The sequence below is a fragment of the Cheilinus undulatus genome, linkage group 15 (genome assembly GCF_018320785.1).
Source record: "Cheilinus undulatus linkage group 15, ASM1832078v1, whole genome shotgun sequence".
NCBI classification, from domain to species: Eukaryota; Metazoa; Chordata; class Actinopteri; order Labriformes; family Labridae; genus Cheilinus; species Cheilinus undulatus.
In genome coordinates this window covers 42,819,596-42,827,615 of record NC_054879.1, presented here as the reverse complement: position 1 = coordinate 42,827,615, position 8,020 = coordinate 42,819,596, and positions in this window count along the sequence as shown.

Below are 8,020 nucleotides of genomic sequence, written 5' to 3'. Positions count from 1 at the left end.
TGAATACAGATCAGCTTTAATTGTGGTGGGTCTTACTGCCACTGTCTGTCAATCTGAGCCTTTGAATTGGTGAAAATTTGCTCTGTTCATTCTGTTAAATGACGTATCCAATTAAACGCTTTAGAATTCATGATCTTCAGTCAAGGTTAAATGAAAGCAGTTACTCCTGTCAGCGAGGTGATTAAAAGCTGACTACATCAGGCACCATTTTCTGCAAAAAAAAAAAATTAAATTTGGAGCTAAAGCATGAATCTTTATTCATCACAGGCAGCCCTGCTACATAAATGTCCAGCATGGCCGCTCTTAATCACCGTTCTCATTTTAAATCTTACTTCAGTCTCGGCCTGGATTAAAATCACTCTTTAATATTCACATTAAAATGCTTTTAAAAACACTTGTTTTGTCTTTTTTGGCCTGCAAATCCAGATTTTTAAGGCACCCTTCAAACTCTTCTCTGTTTGTCGTCAGCAGCCAGTTAATGAAATGCAAAATGATATTTGTCCCATTAGCTTTCTAACTAAGATTGAAGGGCCACAGCACTCCTGCCCAGCAAAACAAAGAAAAAAAAGGATTTTGACAATTGGTTTAAATGGACAAGTGCAGCACAGCAAGGAAATTAATTTTCCTCCAGTAAGATGAATGTTGTACCAGGTTATTAATGAGCATATAATGTGCTTGTGCAAGGAAGTTCTCTGTGTCGTGGTGATAAATGTGACGATGGAGGTGAAGAGCATGTTGACTAATGAGTATCGTCCGGGGATCTGATCTCAGGAGAGCCACCAGTCTGGATTTCACACCTCACATGATGTTAATAACCCGAGGTCCAGCAGTCAAGCTGCTTGTTACTGAATTGGCTCTGTCGTGTCTGCGCTACCTCTGACCCGCTCACATACAGGCTCAATGTACTCTTTGTTATTGAGAGCTGAGCACTTGTGTACATCCGAAACCCTGAAATCTTCTGGAGCACTGACGTCTCAGGATGGAAGAGCAGGAAAATTTTACATCTTACAAGAATTCTGCCTCTGTTTTTAAATCCTGAAAGAAATAAATGGATATTTCATATCTTCAATAATCTTTTGTCATGTTTTCTTTTGATTCCTGGTCTTTAGTCTCAATAATGGTGTCCTTTAAGCCTGCTTGGGCTTAGCATGTTTTCTATGATGAAAAAATCAAATTAACATGGAAGTAGATTACAAGCAAAGTAGTCATGTGTTACTTGCATGAGTTTTATTGGATAATTTGACATGAAAGCAAAGACAATATTCTTTGCCTTTTTTAAGACCTGAATTGGGAAAAAATCATATTTTTTTTTTAAGTAAAAGGTCAAAAATTAAAGGCATGCTAGATTTTTTTGGTGCACTGGGCCAGGGCTGAATTTGCTAGTTAAATACACTTAATGAAATGTACGAAATGTTTTGTTTATAAATGCCCAAACTGAATCATTTTGGCACATTAAATACCACTATTTAATCCAAGGGTTCCCAACTTTTCAGATGCCCCAAAGAACAGCGTCAGAGATCGAGGACCCCCATCTTCCCTTGAGGGGGATAAAGCACACAATACTGCACAAAGCATCATGTACAACACTTGCATTTTAGCTAGTTTTTCTAACTTTTACTTGCATTTAAGTACAAATATCCCTTATAACTATGCTTTGATTTTAATCGGAACTCATTTTAACATTTTTGAAATATTAGATAAAATTTATGATTTTAAATCACACGAAATTTCTCTTTGATTTATGGAAAGCGTCCCACGACCCTCCTTCCCAAGAGGGTCCCGACCCCCACTTTTGGAACCACTGATTTAATCAATATACCGTGTAATGACATTTATCATACCACAATTTATCAGGTTTGCTAAGCTGATTCTAAACAATGAAAAAATGGTTAAAATCAATATATTTTGCCAGAAAAAGAAGACTGCATAAACTCACGTTTTAGTAAAAGTGCCCTCTGAAATTTAAGACCTCTTACAGGTAAAATGAGACCTTTTTTGTCCTCTAATTTCAAAAGTTCAATTTAAGACACTTCAAGGAACTGTGGGAACCCTGTTTGCATCCTTTATGTCACTCACTGGTTTGAATTAGGGCTATCAAGATTAGTCGGATTAATCGGGATTAACTATGAAATACAAAAGCGGACATTTTTTAAAAATTGCACATGCTTAATCGTACCTTTTCAACAAACTTTTGTTAAGCCACTTCAGTCTCCCTGCAGCCACAGTGTTGTAAACTAAGTCCACCACTGCTCCTTAATGACTCATTTTCACCTAAAAAACACAGAAAGCTCAGCAGACAAGTTAAAAGTCACCTGAATCGTGGTATCAAACAGTTAACTTTGTTATTGTTCACTTATTTTTTTCAATCCATAACAAGTTCTTTTTTTCCATGGTTAAGTTCATGTTAAAATCTTCAGTCTAACTAACAGAGCAGGTCTGTGTCTGTGTCTAACAGGTAAGCAAACCCTTAGTTTAGCTGACGTGATTTCATCATTCACTATTTATAATGACAATATAAAGCTTTAAATAACATTTTTAAAATCTTTTTTTTTGGTGTGTGTGTGTGGGGGGGGGGGGGGGGGGGTCCTGTGTTTAATAAAGTGATTAAACTTAAAATATTTATTGTTTTCATTTATATTGTCAAAAGCAAAGTAATAACAAAACCTCTAAAGATTACGACAGTAGGATCTTTTTAATTGACAAAAACTCGTGTAAATGTAAAATAGTGGAATTTTTGAATGCAATAAAATGGGTATGATTAATCGCAATTAACTACAGAAATCCCGAGATTAATCATAATTACGAATATTAATCTTTTGACAGCCCTAGTTTGAATATTTTCCCTATTCTCATAAACAGAAGTAAGTCTATAGAAGTAAGAGGTGAGCCTTCAACGCTGTAAAAACAAATACAAAAAATGCACATTTAAAAAAATATATTTTTCAGTTGGCTCAACTAAAATAGTCATGCCAACCCCTTCAGATGAGCCTTCGGAAAATGTTGGCGCAACGTAAATCTTCATGTTCACCATATATATATATATATATATATATATATATATATATATATATATATATATATGTATTTATGTATACCACATGGTTTAAAAAACACATCACAAGTCCATCCAATACTTTATAATTTATTCACTCAACATTAATCTTTTTTTTTTTTTACGCTGAGGTTAGTTAAGTCATGCTTTCTTTAAATTAAATTAAATAAGTGAAAACTAAAAAGGTAAATGTTTGATATCACAAGGTGCAAATGACTTTTGATTGTCCTCTGACTTGTCTGTGAATTTTTTAAACTGTTTTAAACTGAGGCTGCAGGGAGACATTAGCTGCATTTCCATTGCAGTTTTTCACAAAAAAAAAGCGATATTTCTTAAATTTTGACTAAATACAATTGCTCTTTGAATGCATTTCCATTGAAGGGAGTTTTGGGCATCGCAATTCTCGTAAAATCTCATCTCGCGAGACTCTGCGAGAAGCTGGACGCTCAAAACCTGTTGGTACAGTCATGATTACATCTACAGCGGTTGCAATTTGAACAAAAGGCGAAGGCAACTGATGATAGTTTAGAGGCAAAGTCCGTATGTATGGCAAAAGCCACGTATAAGGGTGTAAGTAAGATGTTAAGAAAAGTCTCGTCTGCTCTTCTGTCCACATGTACCGTGCCATGTTGTCTCAGAGTGAACTGGTCATGTGACACCGTATGTTACGTCTGTGACGTGTTAATACGGAAAAAGTGTTTCCATTGCACTTTTGCAATACATTTCTAAACCAAAACGTCTGAAGAACCTTATGAGAGTGTTAAAACTTTTTAGCAATATTTGAGAGGTTTTTTGAAATGCACGTGTTTCTATTTCCAGTTTTTTACTGCACTATTTAGATTTTGCGCATTTCTAAGGGTAATGAAAACGCAGCTACTCACAGCAGTGTGTTGAAAGCAACAATAAAGCATGCGATTAATTGTAATTTAAATAAATTAGTGTACTAATAGTGGCTCATAGATAATGGTGATTAATCTTGACAACCCTAACTATTAAACATAATATGACTTAATGATGATGTGATAGCAGATTAGACAGTCCTATGTAAAAGTTGTACAATGCTGTTGTAAGTACCATTCTGATTTCTGGGTTTATTGGCACGACCAATGACACGATCCCTGTTCCAAATGTGTGTTAACAGTTGCCAGGAAAGACTGGCAACGAAAATTCAGGGAAGACTAGGAAGACCTGATTTGGACTTTGGGGGCACCAAAACCAACACAAACCAAAAACTCTCCACAGGAGCTTAAAGGGGCCTTTAATGTGAATATGTGGATTTAAAAAAAAAACAACATTTCTGATGCTTTCTGTTCTACTGGAGATAAAATACGCATGTAATAGCACATTTAATATTTATCGCTCCAACCCTCAGATCTTTTACCTCACTCTTTCGCCAAATTTCTGCTCTTTCCACTGTCCTGTCTTTCAAAAAGAGGTAAAAAAATCCCTCATCGTAAGTTGTCATGGGTGTAGCACGGGGGGGAAAGGGTACCGACTACCCGGGCCTACAGTAGGGAAGGGCCCTTAAGAAGCCTGCAATAAAAAGTATATTTTTATCCATTTTAGTGAATAGTGTCATTATTGAATCAAAAGCAAATAGATGAATTGGTCAACATACTGAAATTTACATTGAATAGTGTGTGTGAAAAAGTCCAAATGTCCAGCACTGCAAAATAATGCTAGTAAATTTAATTTCACCATAGTAAAATTATTGCTCATAAATGGGGAAATTATGGTCCAAAAATACTTTAAAATTCAGAGATATTTGTAAAAATGACGCAACATTTGTTGATTGGCAATCCGGTTAGGGGGTCCCTGTGTATTATTTTTTTCTGGAGCCCCAAAATCCCTAGTTACGCCCCTGTAAATGGCCATTTACAGTGAGGGAAAAATATGTTTTCAAAAGCACAAGAGTCTTCATAAGAAACATAAAATGTGTCCTGACATGCCTGAAAATGAGCATACTTTAATACGTCTCAAATTTGTTCATGAACCAGATGCCACAATTAAAAATTTGAAGCAGATCAATTGAACTAAAATGTGTATCAACTTGTCCAAGTTAGCAGGGAGACAGAGAGCAGCGGCAGACAAACATCACAGGGAACAAAACTAAAGCTCTATAGGTTCTTCTGTGTCGAGTCCTTTAGGTACATAATGACACACAGGCCTGAGGCCCGAGATGCACATTTGAATGACTGCCAAATACATAAAGTCGGCACACTCAGGGGTTCATGGTGAATAAATAAGGCTGCGGATTACATCAAATCTCTTCTCTAACCACTACTCCTGCACACCACTCCCAGTGTAGAGACCATTTAAACTCTAGAAGGGGCCAAACATCAGCAGTGGGTCCCCTTTAAACAAGTCTGACTAAAGTAGAAAAATAAATAAAGCCTCCGGCGCTCTCCTTTAATGTATTCAATTAACTGGGGTCCCTCTAGAGAACTGCAGCGCACACTTGGATAAAGAGAGAGCATATCGCCTGGAGATGAATATGCTGAATGCACTCATTCTGAAGGCCATGATTGGAAATCTTCCTCAACAGGTTCTTACTTAATTAAACTTCCCTTCATCTGACTTTTTTCTGTCGCTTTCGAGGGAAAAATTGGGAGAGGCGTAGTGAAAGCCAGGGAAAGTTTTGCATGTTGTTTACAGGGCAATTCGGCAGGGACTTGACGGGACTGTGATAACCTCCAGCGTCACTGTGGAAAGTCAGCCTGAAAGAACAGAGAAGTATATGAAATCTCCAATTCAATCACAGACAATTATGTGGTGAAATGAGAGAAATTCAGCAGCCGTCAAGTGTGAGTGGGAGGGATAATTATCTGGCAGTCATTACAGCTCCCATAATAGCATTTAACGGCATTCATATAGTGTATGAACATACTGCGCTTGCTGGAAACATGTAAGTTGAACATAATCAGAGCAGACATTTCTTGCAAACATATGAATTCCTCTGTACGCTCAGAGATGTAACATGTTCATAACGTCCTTGAGTGAACGATGTGCAGTATGTGAGTGTGAGATTTATCTAATTATCTCCAAAATGTCTCCTGAGGATCCATTCAGCATCCCCTTTGTACCGCTTTTTTCTCCTCGTCTGCAGCCCCATTGTGCAGCAAAGCCCCAACAGAGTTTCCTATCTATTAAAATCTCTCTTCGCATCGCCTACATCCACCGTTTGCTGCACCTTTTCCATCAACTAAATCAACTAAATCAAGCTCATTAAGTGTCATTATTAGCGATTTATTGTTATCTCCCTCTATGTAACGCTGACAGGCCCCACCCCGCCCACACTTGTCCCCCCCCATACCGGGACCTTTTGCTTGTCACGGCGGCTCCTCATTCACTCCTAATTGGCCTTTATTGTGTTTCTCTTGCAAGAAAAGAAGAGACATATACATCACATCTTTTTCATGCTCCTTAAAAAACAAGCCCTGAGAGGATAAATGCACTGACAGGGGGTGATATTTGTTTTAGAAGCAGGGAATATGGTGCAAGGATGTGGAAAATGTGCATGGAGAAAGGTGCTAGTGATTTCCTTTTGTGTTTAAGTGTGGTGTTAAAGACTGTGGACGCCCCTTAATGCAGCATGGCGAATGTATTTCCACAGCTGTCAGGGTGATGGACAGAGGGGCAAGTCCCGCCATTGCAGCAGCATGCTTCTACCTGCACACAATAGAACCTGCAGATGAGGGATGTAGACTAATGAGGGAGAAAGGAGGGTGGATATGTGTGTGTTGGCGTAGAGGAGGAGGAGAGGGGGTGTGAAGGGTGTGGGGAAGTTTGTCCCATTGCAGGAGTTATTAAGTTTGTCTCTGGGACACACTTGGTTTCACCAGGGTGCTCGTCCCTCGTTCATAATAGATGCTAATCTGTTCAGGGCTGACTGATGACAGAGCTTCCTGCCCTTCATAGAATTAGTCCTCAGCTTTATCAAAGGACCCAAACTGCCTGCTAATTAGACTCATTTCCTCCAGCATGAATTATTTATTTCCATTGTAACTGATCAGAGGCGATTGTGACGCATCATGCTGCCACCCGTTTTCACACAGATGCGCATGCCGCCACAAGTTCTCCAACTCTGAAGCTCAGTATATGATGGAAGTTAATGGAAGCAGAGACAACTCACTCAAGTTTTTCTTCTTTAAATATTATAGTAACAATGAAACAACACCAGGATAAGATTTAAGACGCAACACTGACCCTAATAGCAGGTATAAGATACAAACCAGTGTTTCAGAGAAGTAATGGTAACACCTAGTAATACCTAGTAATTTTATACTAATCATTGTAATAATCTAGTCATTTCTCAAAATAAGGTGGTAATTACCTAGAAATAAGCCAGCATCTAATTATTTCATAACTCAGTAATAATTCGGAAGTATTTACCTGGCAGTAATGTATCATATATCAAGTAATTCCTCGTAATACTGTGGTGATTCTCTGATAATAAGGTGGTATTTTACACTGTCCCTAACCCAAACACTAACCCTCTAACCCTAACCCTAATTCTCATAATTTTGTGGCAATGCTTTGGTAATTAGGTGGTATTTTACCCTAACAATCTAACCCCTAACCCCTAACAACCTAACCCTTACTCCCTAACAACCTAACCCCCTACCCCTAACAACCTAACCCTTACTCCCTAACAACCTAACCCCCTACCCCTAACAACCTAACCCCCTACCCCCAACAACCTAACCCTTACTCCCTAACAACCTAACCCCCTACCCCTAACAACCTAACCCTTACTCCCTAACAACCTAACCTCCTATCCCTAACAACCTTACCCAAACCCCCAACACTAACAACCTAACCACCTATCCCCAACAACCTTACCCGAACCCACTAACACTAACAACCTAACCCCCTACCCCTAACAACCTAACCCTTACTCCCTAACAACCTAACCCTTACTCCCTAACAACCTAACCTCCTATCCCTAACAACCTTACCCGAACCCCC